This window comes from Coffea arabica, chromosome 7e, assembly GCF_036785885.1.
Source record: "Coffea arabica cultivar ET-39 chromosome 7e, Coffea Arabica ET-39 HiFi, whole genome shotgun sequence".
NCBI lineage: Eukaryota > Viridiplantae > Streptophyta > Magnoliopsida > Gentianales > Rubiaceae > Coffea > Coffea arabica.
Window position 1 is genome coordinate 34640205 of NC_092323.1, and position 27004 is coordinate 34667208.

The window sequence follows — 27004 nt, forward strand, 5'->3', positions numbered from 1 at the left end:
GAGGGCTAGGTAGATATACTCGCGATTTACGTAAGGATTTGAGAACGAATACCACTTGAACCATCTATGATATTTTCTTCTTCTTTTATCGAGGTATATAAGTTAGAACTTGGCCGAAACTTGTACCCTTGGAAAAATGAAATTTACGACTAATAGAAATACGTTTTCTTTGTCACTTCGACTCAAATGGAGATTTTAAAGTTTTACGAGTGAGCATAAGTTTTACAAATATTTTATTTATGTCCTTTGGTTTAAATGTACTTTTTTCACTTCCAAAACCATATTTATACTTTGTACTTGTACGTATTCGAATTTTCTTTGAATCACTTAAATCTTTGATGGTTGAAGCATAATGTGTTCTTTTGATTATATTAGGGTTCCTTGGTGATTGAGGGTGTTATCCGGAAGGATACTTTGGACGTTATTTTACTTAAATAGGTGAGTGTTCTTTGTATGTTATGTTTTCATTGACTATGTGGTTTGTTGCGGATGTCTGAATAAGTGTTCAATGTTATCAATGACTGTGAAAATGAATTTTACTAGGCGAGTGTGTACTTTATCACACTCGACCTAAATGAATGTGAAATTTTCAATGATTAAATGATTAAATGCTAGTTGCGCATGAATGTAAGCCGTTTTACTGAACTGGGCCCTTGCCCTTTGTTGCCGTCGACTCGAGCCAGAAGCGGACTCGGTCGAACGATTTGGTAACCCTGGGTGAAAGTTTGGTATACTCAAGTATTACCACGTTGTCGGGTAGAGTCTGGCCAATGTCCAGAAGGGGGAAGAATGAAATGAATGAACGAGTGATAATGTCAATGGAGGAGTTTTCACTTACAAAATGCATTTTAAAATGATTGGAGGAATAAGGAAATGAAAGGTGAATGAAAAAATGAAAGGCTCCATGTGAGCATGTATCCTTTTAATGAATGTGTTATCATTGCTTCATATTGTAAATGTTTCCTGGATTACTTGTTATTAAATTATTAATGTCCTTGTTTAAGTTGGTTATGTGTCTGGAACCTCACTGAGCTTTTAGCTTTCCTTAACCGGGGATGCGAGTAAGGACAAGAGATTTGTATAGACTAGCCTAGTCTAGTTCTTTTGAAATTTTTTTTGTAATGGTTCTCGCCCTAGCACTTGGCAAGAGTTGGATGTATGAAGAATTGAGAACCTTTGTATATTTGAGTTGTATTCCTTTTGAGACAGATATGTATATAAGTATATGTTTTGAGTTTGGAATTATTGTTACACTTATTCTTGTGGTCTTATTTTTTTCATTTGTATTTGACGACTGTAGTGAGCCCCGGCGAGAGTTAGGCAGGCGGTCCGCCAAACCTCTGGTACGCCCTAGGGGGAGGTGGGGCCGTCACATAAATAATCATAAAAATAACTATTTTAGAAATAAAAACATGAGTCCTCACAAGAAATGGGCTGATTTGGTTAACCGGTCAACGATTACCCAAACGGCATCATGGCCTTTCTATGTCCGTGGCAAACCTGAGATAAAGTCCATTCTGATATCTCGAGGGGTTGTAACAAATCTAAGAGTTTTTGAACCAAGGCTACATGTGAGAACCTAGAAATTTTGCTAATTTATCTAATTTAACTACATGGTACTTTATTTATTTAGTCATCTATTTGGTTATTTATTGATTTGATGATGATTTTGCCTTAATATTTTTATTAATTTTTACATGTGAAAGTTAATGTGTGGGGTAAAATGAAACTTTTCTTTGTAGTGGGGTGTAAAAAGGAACTTTTGAAAAAAAAAGAACTTTAGTGCAATAAGAGAGAGAATTGGGACACTTGGAGCTAGAGAGTTCTAGAAGGTGACAAGTGTTGGAACACTTGGAGCTAAAGAACTTGAGAAGGTGACAAGTGTCAGTATAGGAATCAAGGGAAATCTTTGACCAAGTTTTCTTATCATTTAATCTTTCCTTTCTTGCCTTAAAAAATAAATAAAGCAACCAAAATCAAGAGGAAAAGAGAGAGAGAGGGCCGAGAGCTAGGAAAAAAATAGAGAAGAAAAGCTCAACTTTCTTCCTCCACTTTTGCTTCAAATCTTCCCCAACTTTGGTTGATTCTTGGAATCTTGCTTGAGTTTGGAAGAAAGTCTTGCTTGGGGGCAACTCTTGGAGGTAATTTGGACCCAAATTGAGTTCCTCTTGCTGCATTTGAAATTATATTCAGAGTACATTCTACCGTGAAAATTTCAAAAATTTTCTCAATTCCTATGAATATCTGTGATTTTCCAAAGTTGACTGAATTTTCACACCTTCTCTGTTTTTCTACTTGATGAAGCAGCAACTTGAGACTGGTATTTGACTGATTCATGGATAGAATCTTACAAATATGTATCTGGAAAATTGTAGTCCTTTGAGTCTATTTTCCAACGATGTAAAGTTTATAAATTTTGGACTTAAGAAGCTTGCGATACGATTTTTCAAACAGTGTCGCGTAAAACTGGAGAAAATTCTGTTTTCTAAACTTATTCTTGCTTCTATTTCCAACTTTAAGTTGGAGTTGTTAAACCATTTTGAGCTTTGTTTTATGAGTGAAAATGAGGTTTTAATGAAAGGAAATGAGTTCTTCAAATCATTTTAGGTCAGACAATTTTCAACTTTGTATTTTGAAAGTCTTGTTCTAATTTCTTCAAACGTTTGACTATAATTAATGCTCTTGTGCTCCAAATGACTTTTACAACGTTGATTTAGTAAGCACATGAGGTTTTCTCCTCGATTGCAACAAGAAAATATTATATTTTGATAGATTATACGGATATAAAACTTGTAAATTGATACATTTTCTAAATGAAGTTTTGAAACCTCAATTTCTTCATGTAATTTGGCCTTGTATTGCTATTTTTTAACATATATATGACCACAGGACTCGAGAGAGTTCAAGAGGACGAATTAGGGTTAAAGTGAAGGGTTGCAATTGATTGATGAGTGTTCCAATGCATGTTAATTGACTATGCATGACTTGAGAAAATGCTATTATTTGCTTAAGTGCTCTCCTTTGAATGACATGCTAATAAGTGAATGACTATTGTGATTTTCTTATCTTGTTAATTTGCTATGAGTGCATGTTCATATTGCATGAATGCATGATAAATATGCAAGAATGTAGATCAATGTGTACTTTATCGCATCGGCTGAACTGAGTTTAACCTATGCTAGCGCCCTATCCGAGACCCGAGTCTTGTTCCAACTTGCTTTGATTCCTCCATACCAAACCTTTTGAGCAGCTCCTTGGTGTATTTAGCTTGATTAATAAATGTTCCTTCTCGAGTTTGTTCCACTTGAAACCCAAGGAAGAAACTCAATTCTCCCATCATGCTCATCTCAAACTCTTTTTGCATAATAGTGGAAAAATTCTTGCACAAATACTCATTAGTAGCACCAAAAATAATATTATCAACATATATTTGTACAATTATTAGATCATTGGAACATTGTTTGTTGAAAAGATTGGTGTTTACAATGCCCATTTTAAAACCATTTTCAATCAAGAAACCACTTGAGCGTTCAGACCATGCTCTTGGAGCTTGCTTTAAACCATACAAAGCTTTTAAGAGTTTAAACACATGATTTGGAAACATTTCATTCTCAAAATTAGGAGGTTGATCAACATATACCTCTTGATAAAAAAAATCATTTAAAAAAGCACTTTTAACATCCATTTGAAATAATTTAAAATTTGTAAAACATGCAAATGCCAAAAACATTCTAATAGATTCTAGTCTTGCTACGGGAGCATGTGACGACCCCACTTCCCCCTAAGGCGAACCAAAGGGTTGGCGGGCTGTCTGCCCAGCTCTCGCTAGGACTCACGCAAGCATTCTAACCCAAAACCTTTCAAAGAATAACCTAATCTATTACAAAACAACTTTTCCCGAATAGGATCATCCTTAAATCTACATTAACTTCAGAGATAGCAATGATAAATTTGCCAGTCAAGGCTCTCAAACGTCCCACGTACTGCGTACCAAAGTATAAAGTCGTACCAATCCGGATAGATAAATACACAACTCTCTATTTCAAACTTACAAGCCAAGTAATTGAATTAGGGTTTACACATTTTTTTTTCAGCTTCAAGTGGCAACCCAAAAGAAAAGCGCATTATCTCAAATAACACATTACAGCCCACAGAATAAGTTATAGTATTCAAATACAATCCAAAAGGAAAACATAAGTAAGCATCCAGCTTTCAGTTTCCAGAACCTGTTAAGGAAAACAATAAACGTGGGGTGAGCTAAAACTCAGTGGTGCCCCAAGACATGCACTCACGTAAATCAACCAACAGATAACAATTTAAACAAATTTAATCAATTAGGAAAGCGTATAACAGCACAAGGTAGGATACAGGGGCTCTCGGGAGCCATTCTCCTCGCTTGATCAGATACCCTCGTAGTTGACCCTCCGTCAACTTTCACTACTTATAGTCCATGTAGATCCACTTATTTTAATCCTAACCCGTCACCGTTCATACCTCTGCTTCGGGCCCGAACTTCGCCTACCGACGCAGTATACTCGAGATATACCCGTATAAAATTAGTCGAGGGATTCACCCAACGACATTATTGTAGTTAGATTCACGCGTCGAGGGATTCACCCAACGACGTAACTACATTTAGATTTATGGTAGTTAGATTCACGCGTCGAGGGATTCACCCAACGACGTAACTACATTTACATTTATGGTAGTTAGATTCACGCGACGAGGGATTCACCCAACGACGTAACTACATTTAGATTCACGGGTTTATTAGAAAATGTTTCACACACGTCACCACTCGAACGGCTAGTGCGATAAAGTACACACTGCTCACTTCGATGGATCAGAAACCATTTATTTCATTTTTGACAATTATCACATAGCGAGTTGATAAAGCGCTTAACCACATAAGCATAAAACAAGCAGGGACACTCACCAAGAGTGGAGTTCAGATATCAAGTTGGGAATCGAATTCCGATTCCTCGCAATATCCTAGAATATCAAATGTTGAAACTATGAGTTTTTATTCAGTTTTTAAGCTTATACACATCGAGGTTTATCTAATATATTACTAGTTTACTTTACCACAGTAAATTCAAAAATCTACTTAGGTTGAAACTTGACAAAAGTAGTAGAAATGTTTCTTATAGTTTTTCTTGAGGTATTTTTCCTTAGAAAAGGGTAACTAGTATTATTTTCTTGAAACAATTCGACCATCCACTTAGGATTGAAATTTAGTAAAAGTAGGAAATGTTTTATATGGTATTCCTTAAAAATATTTTTCTCTATACGAGTGCGGCTAGTACTATTTTATTTAGAATAAGTTTTCTTGCCGAGGAAGTTTTCAGCTATTTTTAGTTAAAGCCACTAAAATCTTGTATTTTGGAAATTTTCCTCTAGACAATTAGCCAGGGACAATTTTAAGAAAAGAAAAGGAAATAGATCAAGACTTAGGGTTTTAAAACTAGTGAAATCATTTTCTAAAGGTAATAAGGCTAGTTTACGCTTAAAGGAGAGATATCGAGTTGGCAGGGTTTAGAAAATCCCTACACGAAATTTCTAACTTTAACATACAGTGCTAGGTTTTATCGAACCATACTAGAGTGAAGATATATTTAAATAGCTTGCTTAAAACTTCCTCAAGTGCACAAGACCAAAACGGATTCCTTACAATCTCGATTTACAAGCACATAATATTTAAGATTTGTCAATATAACCAACTCACATTTCAAATAGAAATCTCACTAGGGCTTCGTCAATCATTAGCCCTAGGTTTCAACAGATTCAATTCTGATCAAGAATAAAACGAATAACCAAGGCTTCGTCAATCATTAGCACTTGGTTTTGGCATGCTCATATCACATCTTAACTAAAACAAAAATGAAGGTAAGGCCTTCAAGAAATTCCAGCAATCAAAGTTCATCACTCTTTAATATTTATAAAACCATTCAAATGGCCAAGGCTTCATCAATCATTAGCCTTTGACGACCATCAATTCGTTTTTATAGCAATAAAGCTAACATTTCAAGTGTTTAAATTTACTAACAGGTATCTAAACCAAGGACCAAATTTGCAACAACCTCATACCCAAGTATTTGAACCAAAGCCAAGAAATTTCATCCATAGTATCAAATTGTCACCCCAAAATTCAAATGCATGACCATCTCAAGGTATTATAAAGCGATATCAACAATAATATAATCTTTCACAACTTAACGTGTACACTTTGTCATGCATTTCGAGCTCATAATACCCCAAGAAAAAAATTCCAGGAACCACTTAAAAAAAATTCAGTTCAACCTTTCGGTCATTTAAATTTCCAGCACTTCGTTGTTTATAAATTCAAAATTTCCTTGGCTAAGACATGCTATTAAGCTCTCAACTTCATCATACGATTTCTTAGCTAAACAATGAACATTTCCAGTTCAAGAGTTGAATTTAAACAACTGTTATAATCTTCAAAATTTCCAGGTTCAAATTCACGGCAGTTCACAAAGAAATTTCCAGCAATTGTATGTTCTTAACTCCAACTTTTCCTTGGCCAAAACAGGGTATTCGTTACTCAAATTCAACATGCAAACACTTAGCTAGGTAATTAACATCTCTCGGTCAAAATCAGATTCAATTAACAACTACAAACATCCCAAAAATCCAGGAATTTGTCCAGCTAGTCATGGATGAAGTTGCATGCATAAATTTTCTGTTTTCATTTTATTTCCTTGGCTAAGTTGAGGTGTTAGGAGCTCAAATTCGGCATGTAAACACTTAACTAGTTTATTAGCGTATCTAGCTCAGGAATTACTTTCGATTAACAACAAAAATCCTCCAAAATTTTCAGAAATTTCCAGCTTCAAACCTCGGTTGCTATGGCATGAAGACTGATTGCATTGTGATTTTATTTCGGTTCTAACCCAACTAATTAGCCACATGCAAAGCTCAATTATCTTGTTATTAGCTAGTTAGTTATGGTTATGGGCTCAAAGCAACAAGATTAAATCAAATGGAGCTACATTATTCAAGGCAAACTCTCGGCAGAAACTTTTCATCAAAACAGAATTTTCCTAAGCTCTTTAATTCATCATCCAACTACATAAAATTATCATGCAAGGCCCTGATCGTATTAGTCATCCAAAATTTAATTAGTTATTCACCATTGTATGCTCAGATTACTCTAGGAAAACAACATTAAAGCTGCATTTCCAAACCAGATTCTCGGCTAAGACATTTCTTCTTAAAACAGAATTTCCTTGTGCTTTACCGTTATCATCCGAAAGCACAATCAACATGCATGGTCTTAATCATCAAGTATTCACACGGCTAATTTCATTAAAGTGCTCTGATTGTCACAGGAAAAACAAAATGAAGCCGCATTTCAAATCAGCTTCTCAGTAGAAGCATTTACTTCCCAAAGCAGATTTTTCTAGGACTTTGATTTCATTAACCGGCTGTCTAAACCATGCATGTATGTCCCTAAAGGGTTCAATCTACCTCTGATAACTCCTAAAATGATCCAGAAATTACCTCACAGCAAGCTAAGTTCTCGTACAGAAAGTTTGAAAAATTTTCCTTCCTCTCGGCTCTCACGCACGCAGCAGATTTTGGTTGCAGCTGGTGGATGTTGGTCTGAAGTTGACGAAGATGATGATGTTCAGCAGCTCCTACGACTCCCACTAGCTCTCCCCTTTCTTTCCTCTAGCTCACGAACAGAAATGGAAGATGTTGCAGCTCGGCCTCTCACTCTCTCTCGGTCGATACTCACGAGGTAAGTCTCTCCCTCACTCTTTTGTTGTTGGTCCAAAGCAGAATGAGGTTGTGAAGGGTGGTGGTGTTGCGGTATTTAGGAGAAGAGGTTGAGTGTGCAGGAGGGTGGAGTGTGAAGGTGGTGAAAGAAATGTATTGGCCGAGTGAGAGGTGAGGTAATTATGTTGTCCGAAATTTGCTGGGTTTGCATGGTGGTTTTGGTGAGCTTGGGAGGGTAGTTTAGTCTTTTCACATTCCTTCTAATGAACACTTAAGTCCTTGATTCTAGTTTGATCCCAAAAATTTATTCCGAATGTAATTGAACCTCCTAATGATGCGCTAATCTCACGAGGTTTCAATTATCGTAATTTTTACGTCCTACACGTATCTAGTATACATGTATTGTAAAATTTATCGATGGTATCTTAATACTAAGGTTTTTGTATACCCTTAATCTTATTCGGAAAGAATGTTAGCTACTGCAAATTAAGGAATTTATTTTTAAAGAGTAAACTTAATATAACTCAAGAATTATTACTTTTGTATAATAAAACCGAATAATTCAATGTTGGCATAGTTATATTATTTATTTCATAAAAATTATCTTTACACTTTTATTTCAAAACAATTAGTTACAATACTAGAATTCAAAGAAATTAATGATTAGATCAATGAAATAGTTTACCATCGAAATATGAAGTTAATGTAACAAAACTAGGAAGTTTAGTAGTTTAGCACAATTCTTTTATTTTGCACATAACGTTTATTTCTACGCACTTATTTAAAAAGAATTAGACTTAGTGCTAAAATTTATTAAAGAATTAAAATGCAAATGAAATATGCACTGATATTTATATGTCTATTTTCAGGGTTCTCACAGAGCAAATGTTTCATCAAAATCTATTCCTTCTTCTTGAGCATACCCCTTAGCAACTAGTCTAGCCTTGTTTCTCACCACTTCACCTTTGTCATTCATTTTGTTTCTAAAAATCCATTTTGTGCCAATGATAGGATGATCTTGAGATCTTTCAACTAATGTCCAAACCTTGTTCCTTTCAAATTGATTTAGTTCCTCTTCCTTAACTAAAATCCAGTTTTCATCTTTCAAGGCATCAACAACATTTTTGGGTTCAAAATGTGAGACTAATGCAAAATTATCCATCAATTGTTTAGAGGAGGAACGAGTTCTGACCTTCTCGGATGGATCATCAATGATGAGCTCCTTAGGATGGTTTTGAACAAATTTTCAAACTCTTGGAAGATCATTAAGTGTACCAACATCCCTGTTATTATCTTCTAGTGCTGGACTAACTTGAGAACCATCTTCCTTTGAATCATTTTCTGGTGAAGTACTGTCTTGATCATTAATTGTAAGCTTCTTTAGTTTTTCTTGAACACTTGCATCATCATCTTCACTACAACTTTTGGAAATATCACCATTAGATTCATCAAAAATGACATGAATAGGTTTCTCTATAACGAGAGTCCTTCGATTATAGACTCTAAAACCTCTTTTATTTTCACAATAACCCAAGAAGATTCCTTCATCAGATTTTTTATCAAACTTTCCAAGATGTTTCTTGATGTTTAAAATGAAACATTTGCAACCAAAAACTTTGAAGTATCCAACAATAGGCTTTTTATCAAACATTAACTCATAAGAAGTTTTGTTTAAAATTGGTCTCAAAAGAACTCTATTCATAGTATAGCAAGCTGTATTTATGGCTTCAGCCCAAAAATATTTTGGCAAGTTGCATTCGCTTAACATGGTTCTTGCTACCTCTTGAAAAGTTCTATTTTTCCTTTCAACAACTCCATTTTGTTGAGGTGTTCTTGCAATAGAAAATTCATGTGTAATTTCATTGTTATCACAAAATTCTGGAAAGCCACAAAAATGAAATTTTGAGCCATTGTCACTCCTGATCTTGATGATTTTCAACCCAATCAGATTTTAAACTTTTGCAAATAATGAAACAAAGTTTTTGAAGGCATCATCTTTGTGTGCAAGAAACATCACCCAAGTGTATCTAGAATAATCATCAACAACAACAAAGCAATATCTTTTGCGACCTAAGCTAGCAGTTTGTATAGGACCAAATAAATCAAGATGTAAAAGTTCCAGCGGTTTTGAAGTGGAAACACAATTCTTAGGTTTGAAGGAAACTTTTACTTGTTTTCTAAATTGACAAGTATCACAAATTTTGTCTTTTTCAAAGTTGATTTTTGGTAAACTTCTAACAAGTTCCTTTTTGAAAATTTCTTTTAACAAATTCATATTGAAATGACAGACATTTAAGGCTGGAAGAATCAACATTTTCGAGAATAACTACATAAATGTCATTCACTATTTTTCCTTTGAAAATAATGTTGAACTTTGAGTCAAAAACAAGACATTCATACTTTTTAAATAGTACAAACATATTTCTGTCATACAATTGACTAACACTCAACAAATTATAACTTAGATTATCAACTAGAAGAACATTGTGAACAAAAGTTTGACCATTCTTACCAACATCTCCAACTCCAACTGTTTTGACTTTGTTGTCATCTCCAAATGTTACTTTTCCACTTGATTTTGACTTGAGTTTGATGAATTGTGATGGATCACCAGTCATATGCCTTGAGCATCCACTATCTATAAACCATTTTGATTCCTTAATGACATTCACCAAGCTCACCTACACAAGAGTTCACATGATGATATTTGGTACCCATTTACTTTTTGGGTCCTTGAGAGTTAGCATTATGTCTAACTATCCACATGCATTTCATACCATTTCTCATATTTTTTCTTACATAGCAATTATTCTTCATGCGACCAATTTGGCAAAAAAAGCTACACATAGTCAGTGAATTTCCTACAAAGACAAGTTTGACAAATTTAACTTGCCTTCTTCTATAGATGTTAAATTCATTTGCATTAGAGTTCAACCTTTTCTTGTGAATGTCAAAGTGAGGTTTTGATTCACTCTTTTGAAAGCAGTCTTATTTCTTGTGTTTAAGCAACTCATCTAGGCCATCCATTCTTCTTTTCAAGTCACCTTGTTCCTTTTTGAACAACTCACACAGCTTTATTTTTCTATCAAGTTCAAAAAGTATAACATTTTCATCCTTTTTCAAGCAATCATTTTTGTGACAGCTCCACCTTCCCTTAAGGCGAAGCAAAGGGTTTGGCGGACCGCCTGCTCAACTCTCGTCAGGACTCGATTGCTCTCATCAAGTGAAAAAAGATATAACCTCGAGACTAAGCGAAAAATAATTTCCAAACTTGAAACATATACTTACATTCATATCCATCTCAAATAGAAATACAATCCCAATTAGAACAAAAGATTTAAGTTCTTACTACATCCAACCTTATCCAAGCACTAGCGCGAGAACAATAAAAAAAATTTCAAAAAACTAGACCAAACTAGTCTGCACAGGACTCACGCCCTCGCTCGCATCCCCTGTAAAGAAAACAAAGCTAACGGACTGAGTTAAAAGCCCAGTGAGGTTCCATACACATAGCCAAATAATTAAACAAAGACATTAATCATATAATAACAAGTAATCCAGAAAACATTTACAATAGAAAATAATGATAATACATTCATTAAAAGGATACTTGCTCACATGGAGCCCTTCGTTCATTCATTCCACCAACCATTTCCTTATTCCTCCAACATTAAAAATAATTTCATTTTTAAGTGAAAATCCCTCCATTGTTCTTGCTATTCATTCATTCATTTCATTTTCTCCCTACTGGACATGGCCAGTCTTCATCAGACTTCGTGGTCATACTCGAGTATACCAAACATTAACCCAAGGTCACCAATCGCCCGACCGAATCCGCTTCTGGCTCGAATCGACCGGCAACGAAGGGTAAGGGCCCAGTTCAGCCAAAATGCTTACATTCATGTACAAGTAGTATTTAAACATTTAATCATTTAATCATTGTAAATTTCACATTCATTTAGGTCGAGTGCGATAAAATACACACTCGCCTAGCAAAATTCATTTTTAGAAATCATTGAAAATATTTAACATTTAATCCAACATTCACAAATAGTCACATAGTCATAACAATCCACATAGACATTGGAAACATAACGTACAAAGAACACTCACCTATTTAAGCAAAATAACGTCCAAAGTTTCCTTCGGATAATACCCTCAATCACCAAGGAACCCTAATAATAACCAAGAGAAAATATTACAGTTAAACCATTCAAAATTTAGGTGAACCAAAGAAAATTCGAATAACTACTAGTACAAAGTATAAGTATAGTTTTGGAAGTGAAAAGAGTACATTTAAACTAAAGGACATGAGTAAAATATTTGTAAAACTTATGCTCGCTCATAAAACTTTGAAATCTCCATTTGAGTCGAAGAAACGAAGAAAACGTATTTCTATTAGTCGTAAATTTCATTTTTCCAAGGGTACAAGTTTCGGCCAGATTCTAACTTATATACCTTTAATAAAGAAGACTTGAATACCTTAAATGATTTAAGTTAGTTTCATCCTCAACCCTTACTCAAGTCACGAGTACATCTACCTAGCCCTCGAGTGCAAATTTGGGCAGCACGCCCTTTTTATTTACCTATTTTCCAGCCATTTATGGCTTTATTATTTTCTTCAATCAGCCCCCAAAATCACACATAAATAATCTCATTACAATAGCCATTCAATAGGTTAAAATTCATTCCATTACAAAACCAAGATAGAAAAGTGACCGGAAATAAGGTTTAAGGTAAAGAACAAAATGACAGGTTTGACATCTCTTAGCGTATTTGTCACAACCGAAGCTACGCTTATAGGATTGGGGTACAATTTATATTGTTTCGAAACTAAGACAAAGGGCTACAACTTTCATGAAAACAACTCAGCCCGGTTCACAGTTTATCTATGTCGAATTTACAGATTACAGAACCAGAATTTTACTGTCAGGCTGGATAACAGCACTGGGTTCAAATGACAATAACTCAGGCTACACAAGTCCAATTGAGACGTTTTCGGATGCGTTGGAAAGCTAAAACAAAAGATACAACTTTTGTGTTTTGGCCCACTACTGATTTAATACGGATCAAGGTGAAAAATGAAGCCAGAATGATGAAATGTCAAAACTGTCTGCAAAACTCTACCTATGGCAGTCAAGGGTATTTTTGTCATTTCATGTGGTACAGTGCTCTGATTGAGCTAAAATTTTACAGGCAGCTATAAAACATCATTTTCTACAACTTTTATGTTTTAATCTAAGCCCAATTTAGCCTCTATCATAGCCGAATGAAACTGGTCAGAATAGGGTAGTACAAAAACTTGAAGCTGAAATTAATGCATTCAAGTGATAATCTTCTTATTCATATATAAAACCATTACTACCACTCCCTATCTAAGCTTATTCACATCATATTCTATCTAAACAATAAGAAATACAACTAACCAATTCAAAACCCCAACTCACAAATTCACCATAATCATCAAAATTACTTAAATAGCTATCGTAAGCCAAGAATACAAGTTGCTACATAAATTTAAGCAAGATTAAGGGAAAGGAATAAGATGGACAGCCATGATACCTCACAAAATGCTTGCAAAAGAAATCCACCACCTCTCATTGTAAAACTTTTAGCACCCCAAGCTTTCCAAGTGCTCAACTAAGAGATTAATCGGTTTGGATTCTTGATTCTCGCTCAAACTGAGTTAAAACTTAAGATGGAATTGAAGCTCTCTTCTCTCTTTTTTGCTCTCAAGGTTCGGCCACCATAGATACAAAATGAAGAAGAATGAAGTCCAAGAAAGGTTAAGAAGCTTGGTCTTAGTTTAGGTCAAAGATGGTTGGATTGCTTCCACTTGTCACCACAAAGTTTGATCTTGAATTTTCTTCTTTTCTTTGGTTTTAATGGTGTGACAGCCCCACCTCACCCTAAGGCCAACCAAAGGGTTCGGCGGACCGCCTGCCCAGCTCTCGCCGGGACTCAGTCGTTCAGTTTAGAGCGATCTAATACGTTTCGGGACATACAAACGCGCGTAACCAAGTCAAGATGTCAAAATAAAAAAAAGAAATCGGAGTCGGTCATGAATAGTAACCGACACGTCAAAACCCAACCAAACATCAAGCAAATATTTACATGTTGAGATTTAGCATATACAACCCAAAGGGGCATACCAAAGTGACTCAAAAGTGGATACATGTACGGTTTGCCAAATTCAAAAGAGAAACGGACCCAAAAATACATTTAGGGTTTCAATCAATGAGCTATACAAAAGATATGTCCAACTAGCTTAATTCGGCAACCAATTGTCAAATCCAGTCCAAAAGTATTTAGTTTCCTGTAAGGAAAACAAAAAGGAACGGAAAAGGGTGAGCTTGCGCTCAATGAGGTACCAGACATATAGCAGTGAGAAACGTGGAACTTCATATTCAATTAATCACATATGTGCATCAAATAAAGAAGTGAACAAACACTATAGATAGAAAGGATACGGGTGGCTCTCAGGAGCCAAATTCCCATTCGCTTCACCGAAACTTGATCGAAATAACAGTTGACACTCCGTCAACGTTACAGAAGTAACCAATACCGTAGACTCCACTTTCTTCGACTCCTTCCACCTCACATACTCCTACCGGGCCCGAAATCCAATCAGATCAGAATTGGTAATACTCGAGTATACCGGAATCAAGGGTCTCAATACCCAAAGATCCCAAAACAGACTACCGTGGTTCGTTATCTAATCGACCAGGCCCTTGCCGGCCCGACTCGAGTAACTGGCCACAGGTGTTGAGCTCAGAGGTCACAGAAAGGTCGTTGGAGACAAGCTTCCAAACGACGTCAGAACAGATACAGATAACAGATACAGATACAGATAGCAGATTCAAATACGCGTTCAAAATTGGCATATGAACAGACAAGAGAACGAGTGTGATAAAGTACACCCTCGCCTCCCTTTTATCAAAACAGTATTTGGCTCCAACAGTCATAAATCAAGTATTTCAGATATTTAGATATTTCACATAACGGGTAGCAGGTAGTAGAACACTCACCGGAGTCAGTACAGATACCTCCCAAAAGAGAGCTTTATTCCAGCCGATTTTAAAGTCTTTCAATCTCACACTTGGCACTTATTTTGGGTTATTCCAAAGCCCAAATTCATGGCTGAGCAAGTTGTTTTGTTCTTTTTTTTTAACTGCCAACAGCCAAGAACTAGGGTTCAATGGAAACTAGGGCTCGCATTTTCTTGTTTGAACCCAATGAAGATGTAACTCAAGATTTCCAAGAAAATTCTGTATTTTTTCAGCAAGAAACTCGAGATTGCTGAATGTAATTCATGGATTCAAGAATCACAACAAGGTTCCCAAGATTTTCTCAAACAGCCCAAGATTTTTCCCAAGATCGAGTTCAAAGTTTCCAAATTTCCAACGATAGTTTCAAGTGATTCAAGAACCAAGTTTTGGTTTTCAAGAACTTCAAGATTGATGCTTATACAATCTGAAATTTCAAGAAATTGATCCAAGAAATTCAAGAACAAGGTATGATATAGCCACACAATCCCAACGAACACAACTTGTCATAGAAACCCTAGGTGTTCACGGATTTCTTCACAATTCAAGACTAGAACAAAAAAATTTTTTTGGCACTTAATGACTTTGAGTAACACCCTAAACACAAGAACGAATCACAACAAGAAAATATTTTTTTTGGATGAATAGTATTTCGAATGAACATTGTTGCTACAGTAGTGATGAGCAGTATTTGCTACAGTACGTGAACAGTATCTGATTTTTTTTTGACTGAAACACGAAAGTAAAGCACACAAACGCCCTACAACTCTAGAAACATAAAGAAACAACCAGATTTGATGCTAAGAGATTTTGTCAGCAAGAAAACTCAAGACGTGACAAGGAAACAAAACAAAACCCTAGCGAAGGAACAAGACACATAGTATAATCTGGATTTCTTTTTTGCTTTTGACTTTAAACATAAATGAAAAACCCTAGAACAATGTAAACAAGAAACAAAAATTGACATAAGACAAGGACATAACTCGATACCTTCAACCAACTCTGATACCAGCTGATACGAACGTCGCCAACCTTGTGATGAAACCCGTAAGAGACAAGCCCAAGGATCTAGAATTGGTATCAAAGTTTGGAAGTGGAAGACCTTAACCCATTAATCACGTGGTTAATAAACTTTGGTATAAGGTACACCACAATCAAATGAATTTTTGATTGATAAGTCGTTGAATGCCTAAAGTTGCTCTAAGATGTTTAAGAAGCTTCTGTTGAAGCCAACAGAAGAAACTCTCAAAATTTTGTCTATTATTCCATTGATTAAAAACGTCACTTAAAAAGACTATATTTATAGCCTTACAACCGAAACCCTACTTTGACTTGGAAAAACTAAACATGACCTAGTTTCCTAAATAATCATGACACTTGAATCGGCCTTCTTGCACTTGACTTGGCCGAATTATTTGTCTACCTAAAATGACTAAATCCCTACTAGAAGACACACCAAACGACATAACTAAACAACTAAACATCAATATGGATCCGTTAGGCATGAATCCAGACTTGACTAAACCCTAGACACTGGATCAACTAGGGCTTGGACTTTCGGCTTCTTCCTTCACTTGTATAAGGTGAACAAGCCTCAACTCACATGCTCCAGACCTTCAATGACTTTTGGCACAACTTCTTGACTTTCAATAGCTCGAACCAACTATTGAAGTTCTTCCCGTAGGTTCTTAGCTCTAGTTCACGTGATTGGTCCTAGTGGAACTTGAACCTTGTCTAATGACTTAGCTAGATTTGAATCAAGTAGAGTCTCTAAGTTTTCAAATTTCTGCCTAGTCATTGTTTTATCAATTCTAGCCATTTGTTCTTCTATTCATGGCTAATTTCATCTAGCTTTTTTGATGCGAGGTTAACCCAGCAAGAACCTCTGTTTTGAATAACCAAATCGATCAGGTAGCAAAAGGATCTATCTTGATTAGGTTATGGATAAATTCAGACGGATTCTAAACAATCAAGGTTCGCTCGAGATTGAATAGAAGGGTAGAATGATACCACAATTCAATGTGATCTTGAATTGATAAGTCAATTGAAAACTCAAGAATCCTCTCAAGTATTCAAGAAAAGATCTCTTAGACGAGAGACTTGCTAAACACAAAGTGTTTTACTGGAATTTTCTTTAATTCATCATGACTTAATGAAAAATGTTAAACTCAAGGCTTATTTATAGCCTTTACAAAACTCAAAAACCTAACTAAATTAGGAAACTTCTTAACTAAACCTAATGCAACTCTAATTAGGAAACTTAACACAAATTCGGCTTCATCATTGGTCCACATGACCTTGGGCTGTTTATTCTTCCAAACTAGTGACTCAATTAACCCCAAGCTAACTCTAGTTAATCAACCATTGCTGGAATTAATTTAAAGAAACGACAATCATGAATAATGACTAATATAAATGACTAAAAACTAAGAAAAAACTAAACCAAGGAAGGGCCCAGATTTGTTGAGCGTGACAAGCATCAATGCATCAACTGAACATAAGACTTGATGATGAATCATTAGATCCTATGTTCACATCATTTCTCTCTTCTTGGAAGTGATTTGCCTACAAATCGATGGATTGGAGATAATGCAGCAATTCAGGCATCACTTTTATATGAGCATACCAAGTTGCATAGCGTTTATGCAACTGCAAGAAACTCACAAGTAACGTTTTCAACTAAGGAATGTACCAATGTAGATGAAGCTGATAACAACGCCTTTTTACTCTTTGTTTCTCAGAAACAATCTTGACCAAGCTATTATCATAGCTTGTGAAATTGGCACCTTGGATTAGAATGTACTTCTTGATGCTCACGAATTTAATTTGCGCATAAAACTTAGCTCATGTTGGCAACAACATGATAGAATTAGCAGCTATATCTTCTTGTGAACAAGCAATCGGTAATGAAATACTTAAAGGGAACAAATGACCCAAGTCCATGTGATACGAACTCAACCTAGCAAGAACTTGTCTTGAAGAACCAAGTTGACCAAGTAGCGGAAGGATCTATTTTGATCAGGTTATAAAACAATAACTACCTTGTTGGACCTAAAGAGAACCTGTCTCTAGAAACCTAGCCGATTAGTTATTGGCTTGAAAGAACAAGGTAATGTGATATCTTGCCTTGAATACCACAAGTTTCCAAGCTAAATACTTGATATAGTTCAAGAAGAAACTCAAGTTCCATCAAGGAACTCCATAAAAGGAGACAAATCACTTTTATTAATTCATCTCTCAAAAAGTTGTCTTACAATGGAATAGAAAAGACCTATTTATAGCTAAAACCTAAACTTACTAAGACTAATCCAATTTGGACAAGTATTTAGTCACTTATTTCCCTAACTACTTTTAAATGGTTCAAATAGCTCATATAGCTGGCCATATTTATTCATAATAATGACTAACTAACCAATTAAACAAGAAAAAATCAAGCAAAACAAAAGAAATTAAAAATTCAAAGATCACATAGCTGGCACTCCATCCCCTCCATGACTTCATGTATTCCAATGGAGTCTTGAACACCATGGATTGGGTTAAAAAGACTCTCAAGTATCTTGGCACGAGTTAGTGATAGTCCAGCTGCCAGTATCAATTAGTTTGTTTTTCTTACAGGGGTTGAGAATGTGGGGGCGAGAGTCGGAGAAGGCAAAAATTTTGTCTAAATTTTGTTGAATGTGTGAGGATCCAAAAATTTACTTATTTTTATCTTATTTTACTGGCTTATTTAAATATTTATTCACCCATTTTCTCTGAATAATTTATTCCAACCCTTTTAGAACCATTTACATGAAACTATGACTTGCATATATTTTTAAATTGTCCCGTTAATAAATTTAATTTTCGGAAGCTCGTTTAGTGAGATTTAGTGAATACGCGATTGGAGACAATATTCGATTTGAGAGTACAGTGACCTTGGAGATTTGAGGACTCATGCGTTAGTCTTAAAATAGGAATTTTTATGATTAATTACCCTAGTATTAGTTAGTTATACTATCGTTACAAGAATTTCTTAGAAATTACGCTTTATCGCGTGCGAGTCGGAAGTTCCCGTTTTTACACGTGCGACTAATTGAAGGATTTTAGAAATTTATTTCTAGACTATTAAGAGTGAATAATAATAGTGTTAAAGGAAGTACATTAGAGGTTTATTGCACAAGTGAAACAAATTCGAGAGGAAACGGGCACGAAACGCGCGCGTATGCGCACTATTGAAAATAGACTTTTGTGCCACTTTAAAGCCACCAACTACCAAGCTTCCAATAGAAGCTTTACAATCAGAAAACTCTCTCTCTTTTCTCTCCTATGCTGGTCGGCCATCTCAAGGGAGAAGAAGAAGAAAACCCAACTCCACTTTGCACCATTTTTGCTCCAATCTTACACCAGAAACATCACCTAACCTTCTAACAACTTGGAGACTCACTTGGACTAGGAAGAGAGCATCATTTCCATCGTTTTCTTGGAGCTTTTAGTGGCCTAAATTTCTGAGTTTCATCAACCAAGAGGTAGTAAATCATCCAACCTTTGAAACTTGGTTCTAGTGAGTTAGATTTCACTTGGAAGCTTGTAGCTTCATGTGGGTAGCTTTATTTTGTTGGAAATCATTTGAGTGGGCTCTATGAAATCCCACAATGGACATGTTCGACTGATATGATGATTTTGGGTGTTGTTTATGTTGATTAAGTGTTAAACTAGTGGATATGAGTTGAAAAAGTGGAAAGAAAATCAAAGGAAAGTTACATGAGAAAGGGCCGAATTCTGCCCTGTTTTTACAGAGCACTTGCCGCGATTTTTTTGTGACCAAATGACCTTGATTTTGATGTAGATATGTTGTATAGGTTGTGTGGAAAGTTTTCACCAAAAATCACTTGATTTGGTTAGGTGAAGTTTGCATTTTTGAAAATCCTTCAAAGCTGGAAAACGGGTAACAGGGGTTACCTGGCAGCGAAGTTTGAATGAGCATAACTCCTTGCTCCGAAGTCAAAATCAAGTACCATTTGTGGAATTTGAAACTAGACACTTATAAATTTCTAACGGTTAAAAATACATCCCTTGATTCGACTTGAGTGAGCCGTACCAGGTCTTCAAAGTTACCTGTTCTGTTTTATTGCTTTGCTCGAGGGTCAGTGATGAGCTGGGAATTGTTGCTTGAATTTGAGCTAGCTATGAGCTGAATTTCAAAACGATTTCTTCTGATGAAATGTAGCTTTATGAATGTAGTTTCCAACTCCACCAACCATGCCCAATTCCAAGTTGAATTGACTGAGTTATGGCCAAATTACAGAACTGCACCAGTGATAGAAAACCCTAGTTTTGGCTAGCCGAATGGCTTAGCTCGAATTGGGACTTGTTATTTTGAAACTTTTGGCCTTAATCACCTACCAAATGTATTTTGGATGTTTCTTAGATCTTTCCTTCATAAATGAACCATGTTTGAGATGATTTCTTTGGCCAAAGGTTCGAAAAAAGGAAAATGGAAGCATAAGACAGAATTGCCTTGGAAATTCCTGGAACTTTAGTGGTCTTGTTAACCGACTTCCCGTACGAATTTTTGCATGAAATTTAATAGAGGAGTAGCCCTTATATGGTAGTGTAATCATACCAAATTTGGTACCATTCCAAGTCCATTTCGATGCCCAACTGAAGTCCCAAAGTTTATGTTTCAAATCTGGAAAATTGCCCAATGGTCTTCATTTTGAACCAACTTTGAGCTGCTATATATTGGCGTTCAAAACTCCGATTCTTGTTCCATTTGTTGTGTTTTAAACTTTGATTGCAACTCTAATTGAGTTTCAAATTTTAGAGGCTAGTTCACATTCTGTGAATTTTTCTGCCAAAAACCAACCCCGAATCTGTCTTGGAAGTACAAGTCAGTAATTTAAAGCCAAAATTTGAGTGTCTTCCATTTAGAATCATGGAAAAGTGTCTTCTAGGAACTTTTAGTAATTTGGAAGTAGTTTCCAATGGTACCAAGTTTTCCAATTTTGGACCTACGAAGAGTAAGATATGATTTTTTAAAGAATGCACCTCAAATCTGAAATTTTTGAACTTGATGAGAAATGAGTTTTTGGAAACTTTTCTCTACCCTTTGCTAATGATTGATCATTTTAAACCCGATTTCATGAAGAAAATTAGTTTTTATTGTATTAATAAATCCTCACTTTTGAACCTTTGTTTTGAGCGGTTAAGGTTCGTGTTTGAGGTATCAACTAGTCAAATTAAGTGTGCCTTCTTTCTTGATTAATACGTGATTGTGAGTGAGAAATATTTGTGAATTGTCCAGGCGTTCAAGGAGATTTCAAAGGGAATCTTGGTGCGGACACCTAAAGCTTTGTTTGCTCACTTATTTTGAATCGGTGAGTGTCAAGTGCATGTTAAATGCTTATGTGATTGAAATATTAATTGTACAAGTGTTATACATGATACGTAAACTTGCCGAGGCGAGGGTGTACTTTATCACCCCCGTTCTCTCTCTCTCTCTCTTAACTACGTAGTACTTATTACATGAATACATATGATTGGTAATTATGCATGGATATGTTTAACTTGTGAGCTCGGAGCGGATGCATGTACCACACCGATTCGGGTGGGAGGTGCCTCTCATATCCTCTCGGTGCTATAATTGGTTTACTGAGCGATAGTAAGTACCACACCAATTTGGATGGGAGGTATCTCTCATGTCGACTCAGAACGATAAACAAAGTATAAGTCGATTGGAGCGATGTCTCATCGACCACTGAGCGATAGTAAGTACCACACCAATTTGTGCGGGAGATACCTCTCATGTCGACTCAGAACCATATACATATAATCGATTCCTTGAGCGATAGCATGTACCACACTGATTCGGGTGGGAGGTACCTCTCATGTCGACTCAGAATCATAAATGGAATAAGTAAAGTTCTACGGACTTAATTACCCACTCGAGTGACGAAGTGTCATCACGAGGAGATACTAGATTGAACTTTGGCAAAGCAAGTGGAAATGAGCTGTTTTGTGAATACTCACGAATTACTTAAATGTTATAACTTTATTTCTCGTACAAATTTTATTGCTATTTGAATTACGTGCTTGCATGATTTTCTTAGCCTCACTGAGCGTCAGCTCATCCCATTAGTTTTGTTTTCCTTAACAGGAGCCGAAATGGAAGGAATCATTGAGAGGTCGACTTGATGGCCCTTTTGATTAGAATTTTAATGTAATTGACTAGACGACCTTGAGAGACTGTATTTTGGGGAAAGTGATGTACTTTTGAGAACTTGAGTTGTAACACTTGAAAATTTGTTAAAGGAAGTGACTTTTCTTACTTCAACTATCATCCTTAGTTGATTATCTTAAGTTTGAATTGAAATTGTATTGAGTCCTAGCGAGAGCTGGGCAGGCGTTGTGACGCCCCGAAAGAATAAGAGTGAGAACCCGGAAATTTTTTAATTTTCTAGGGTTTATTTTATTTAATCGCCCGCCTTTTCTACATTTTCTTTATTAGAAAAATTCCCCAGATAAAGTTTATGAGCAAAGATAGTTTGAAAATGATTTTTCTAGTATCGGTTAGTTTTTGAGAAATTAAAAGCGTATTTTGGACGTGGGACCCGCTAGTGCGGTAAATGCATTATATTTTTGACAACTTGTTGGAATTTTGTATTAAGTGATATTATTTTACAAGGTGTTAAGATATTTGTATTGGAGAGACAAAAAGATAAGTTTTAAACCAAAAGGTGACATGTGTCACCTTCTTATTCAAAGTTGGACTTTGACTAATTTGCATCACCTTTACTAAACCTCAAAAATTGACCAATTTCTCTCCATTTTAAGCTTGTCTTGGCCGAACCTCTTGGAGCAAAAATACAAGAAGAAAGCCTTCAACTCCAACTCCATTTCTTGCTCAATCTTGTGAATCAACCGTTAAACTTTCAAATTCCTCCACCAAAGTCACTTGTTTAGGAAGATTGAAGGTAGTGGTGGAGTGATTAGAGAAGGCAAAGGACTAAGCCATCAACTTTCTTGATATTCCAAGGTTCATGTCTAGCAATCCTTTCTTTGTTCTTGATTATGCTAAATTAGTGACTTGTGATGGCTAAAGAGATGGTTTGATGGATTATATCTTGAGTTGTGGTTGACTTGATGAAGTTTTATAATTTTTGGGGATTTTTCTGTTTTAATATGAACATGGTTGTGTGGTTATATATGATGATTGGAAATGGTGTTTAAGGACTCTATGAGGTAGAAAAAGTGGTCAATTGCAATCAATTTCTGTTTTGGAAGAAATTTCAGAAAATTAGGTTTTGTGAAGGAACATTCTGCCCGAATTTTTAGCTCCTAGTTAGAGGCCGAATTGGCCTTGGCTTAAAACATGAAAGTTGTAGGGAATGACATTTTAGAGGTTTCTACAAAATTTCAGGTCAATGGGAGTAGTGTAGAATGAGAAAATTCGAAATTACTATTGCTGTTCTGGTTTTACCCTAATGTAAGAATTGCGCCTGTAATTGGTTGTTGTGGCAGGAATTGCTTCGGAATTGGTTGTTGAGGTCTTCTGATGAAATTTATCCCTGTTTCTTATCTTTCAGCTGGTTTTGGAATTTCTGGATTTGGACTTGGATAGCCTGATTTATGATGTTTCCGCTAGAATGCGTTCTGTGAATCTGTTTTTGTGATTCTGGTATGGTATCTTGCATTTTTGACCTGGTTACACTCGAAACTGAGTTGAGTGACCTTCTGTAATATTGTAGCCCTGTCTCTTAGCTTCGAAACGGTGGGTCTTGTACCTTCATCCGACAATCGTAGCGCGTTTGGTGCCATTACCGCAAAATGACGTCAAAACTATTTTTCTGGTTTTGAGCTTAACTTTCATTTCCGGACTTTTCCCTAGCTTGACTTGTACTAGTACTACTTGGAGCTTGCTGAATGGCTATTGGATGAACTTGTTGTTGTGTGTGTACCTTTGGGACTGGATGAGGAAATAATGAAGCCATGATGGCTGGAAAAGTTAGCAAATTCAGGGGAAGTGCTGTCCGAACTTTGAAGGGACTTGTTTGCATTGAGTTTGTGATCTAAGACTTGGATTTGAGCAATGCAATGATATATAATGGATGGTTTCTGAGCCATGGAGGTGAGTGACCCTAAACTATTTCCAAAGTACTTGTGAAATGTTTCTTGCATTATGTACTCGATTGTATATCATGCGTGCTTGCATGTGAGTTCATGACATGATTTGGCTTCAATGAGTTCTGGGAAAGTCTTGTGCTGGACACCAACGTCTCCACTCTGTTTATGGTTCATGTTCATGTTTATCTGGAGCTCAAGAAGGGGCTCCCTCTTAATGTTAATGTTAATGTTAAATGATCTATTTGAGCGTTGGGTGTTCAAGTGCTATGATTTCCCTGGCTCACGAGAGCACTAAACGAACATTTGATCTCTGAATCATGACATCATCGAAATGATCGAAATGCAACATTGTGAAATATATTTGTTTAATGATTTTACTGGTTACTCGCTGAGCTTCTAGCTCACCCCAAAAATATTTTATTCCCCTCCACAGGGCTCGTAGCGAAGGAAGGACTTGTTGTGATTTTATTGTTGTGAAATTCCTCTTGTATAATAGTGGGGATCATGGATCAGAGTGGCGCAGTGGAAGCATGGACGCTTCGCTTTTGATATGTAATTATTTATTGGAGAATTTGATGTAATATTTGAGTTTTATCTTGTAATCTGTTTGAGGACTGTAGTGAACGACTGAGTCCCGGCGAGAGCTGGGCAGGCGGCCCGCCGAACCCTCTGGTTCGCCTTAGGGGGAGATGGGGCTGTCACAGGCGTTCCACGAATACCCTTGGATTCGCCCTTGGGAGAAGTGGGGGCGTCACAGAATGTCCTAGTGTACACTTCTTAGCTTTATATCGGATTTTGGTTTGTTTTTGCTTGTAAGCTTGAATCTCTTGTTATATTTTGAGATTGTATGGGCAGGTGATGTTAATGTGTGTATATGTATATATATATTAAAGTTTGGGAATTGTTCTTGATATTGAGGTTATCATTATTGCTCTTAAGATTCGTGAGTGAGTCCTAGTGAGAGTTCGGAAGATGGCCCACCAAACCCTAGGATATGTCCTGAGGGATGGGCTCGTTATAGGTGGTATCAGAGCAATCTCATGTGTTCTATACGTAGGGTGAGTCTGGGCTAGCGAGTTATGGTTTTGACTATGCAAGGGAGTACAAGGAGCTAAGTGTTGTGCGGGGCTAAGTGCAACGTTTGATGAGGGCCATCTTTAGAGCCCGCAGGACTAAGTGCCACATCGGGCGGGGCCACGTCTAGAACCCGTACGAGCCACTTCTAGAGTCCGAGCATGACCAAGTGGACAGTTTGAATTCTGCCGAGCTTTGTGAGGATTCAAAGTTTTAAGGTGGGGAGAAGTCTTAAGGATTCAATGGTACATTTGGAAAGGATCTAGTATACTGTATTACAGAGTTAAAGGTAAAGAGACAGAGGCAAGCTCTTGAAGATTAGTGCAAATTCTCCATTGTAAGATGGCTAATTTTATGTATCCTTCAATAGTAAATGGATTATATGCCATCTTTTGCCTACAAATGTGGTTTTAGGCTTGGAATTTGAGTGAAATAGTAGTTGAAGTAAGGACTATGTGGCTATGAACAGCTTTAAACTGTGAGGAGAGTTTTCCACTTGAGGTGAGATATGTTTGACAAATCTACCATGTAATTAGTATGCTAGCATTTGCAAGTAATCATATGTGAGTTCTCGATTAATTGGGGCTTCTTAAACTTGATTAGAGGATTATTTGGGGCTAATGTCCAATAAGAGTTGTTGAGTTATGAGAAAACCCTATGTTGTGAGGACCCGAAAATTTTCTTATTTTTATTTTATTTTACTGGTTTATTTAAAAATTTATTTACCCGTTTTCTCCGAATAATTTATTGCAACCATTTTAAATTCATTTACATGGAAAAAGGTTTTACTTGTATTTTAAAAACGTCCCGTTAGTAAATTTAATTTTCGAAGACTCGTTTAGTAAGGAATAATGAGTCTTGGCGAGAGTTGGGCAGGCGTCCCGCAGATACCCTTAGGTTCGCCCCTGGGAGAAGTGGGGGTGTCACATATGTATGAAATGTTTGAGTTCATTAAGAATAGTTAAGAGCCATTGATGTATTTAGATAATGATTATACTATTTGATTTGGTATCAGACGTAGGGGTGGGCAAAAAAACCCGGTAACCTGAAAATCCGAGAGACCCAATCCGACCCGCACTGAAATTTAGGATATCCAATCCGATTTCTTATAGCGGAGCAAATGAGGGTTAGATACCCGTAATATTCGGATACGGATACGGATCATAAAAATAAAAACTCGCAGGTACTCAACCCAGGGTATATTATATAAATATTAAAAAATATAAGGGTAATTTTATAATTTTTTGAAGTCATTGACCCTAAAACCTAAATGAATCCATCAATTTCATTCACTTTCCAAAACTCTCTCTGTACTTCAGCCGACAGCCGACACTCACTAGTCTCCTTCTCTTCAATTTTTGTTTCAAGTTGAGTTCAAAGAAATAATCTTCTCAATCACCTCCTCATCGAGGTACTCTGCTTATATTCAGTCAACATCTTCTGCCTCAACCCATAAAACCCCATCATTAGCTCCTTTAGCTTCTTTCTAAGCCCATTAGTTGTGACGACCCCACCTCCTTCTAGGGCGTACCCTAAAGTTTAGTGGACCGCCTGCCTAACTCGCACTAGAACTCATTTACTAATATTTCCAACTCAACAATACTAAAACCCTTCAATATAACATTTACATACTACAAATCATCCAAATATACAAACCAAAGTACAAGCCCAAAAGAAAAAAATCTAAATGACTAGTACCATATACAGTGCCGGCCAACTATAAGCTCAAGAACTCCTATTACAAGCTATTACTATTCTTGTCTCACTCATCCCCACACCTTGTTAAGGAAAACAAATAATGGGATGAGCTAAAAGTCTAGTGAGGTTCCAAGAAAACATGCAGTCAAATTGGCAAGATATCAATCACATATATCAAAATCTTAAAGTGAAGACTGTAAACAATTACAAACGAAGTCATTAACTATTCACATATTCAAATAATCAATTTAACACCAGCAAGAAAAGGATACGGTACTATTACGGTGGCTCCCGCCAAGTTCTAAGCAGAGCACTCAGGATTCAAATGTTGATACAGCTGATAC